Source organism: Octopus bimaculoides, chromosome 4, assembly GCF_001194135.2.
Source record: "Octopus bimaculoides isolate UCB-OBI-ISO-001 chromosome 4, ASM119413v2, whole genome shotgun sequence".
Classification (NCBI taxonomy): Eukaryota; Metazoa; Mollusca; class Cephalopoda; order Octopoda; family Octopodidae; genus Octopus; species Octopus bimaculoides.
Window position 1 is genome coordinate 84,936,186 of NC_068984.1, and position 960 is coordinate 84,937,145.

The window sequence follows — 960 nt, forward strand, 5'->3', positions numbered from 1 at the left end:
ATATATATATATATATATATATATATATAAATGTATATATATATATATATATATGTATATAAATGTTAAAGCATACCTATTTGAGCACTTAGAGAGCATACCTATGGTTTTAGTCACCTTGACGAAAACTCCTCGTATTGTATATGTGTGTGCGTTTATGTATGTATGTATGTATGTATGTATGTATGTATGTACATTTATATAAACATGTATGTGATAATATATGTGTATAAGTGTGTCTCTGTATGAGCGGTAGTGTTCTTGAAAAAGGCACTTCATTACATGTTGCTCCAGTCAATTGAATGCGAGTGCAGCTTTTTCTCCCTGTCTTCTCACCTGTTCTTGATGTTCCGCTGGATTTATGGGTATCTGTGTCTACTCGCGACCACATAAGTACCTAAAACAATTTGTTAAAGTATGGGACTTCGATTAAAATACATTTATTTGTGTCGTAATCTTCGAAAATGATACCTAACCGATCTAATTTAATCTCCTCGTCTGTGTGTGCTGGCATGTCCGGAATATTGTCAGTTTGTCATACTCTGACATCTTTATTGGTATATGATTATACCATATCATTTCATCAGTAAATCATAATCTGGCATATAATTTCCTCTCTATGTAAGCTCCAATTCTTTCATGCCTGTGTATACGTGCATGTATGTGTGTGTGTGTGTATGCGTGTGTGTGGGTATATATGCGTGTTTGTGGGTATATATATATATATATATATACATATATAATACAAATAATATATGAGTATATGCGTATATACGTACATGTATGTACATACCTACATCTACATGTATATATAGATGCATATCTGGGTACAGGACATAGCAACAAAACGTGGACAAAATGATAAACGGAGTACAGAAAACACACAGGCCACATAGAGAACATTTCCTTAGGCAGAGAGAGAGAGAGAGAGAGAGAGAGAGAGAGAGAGAGAGAGAGAGA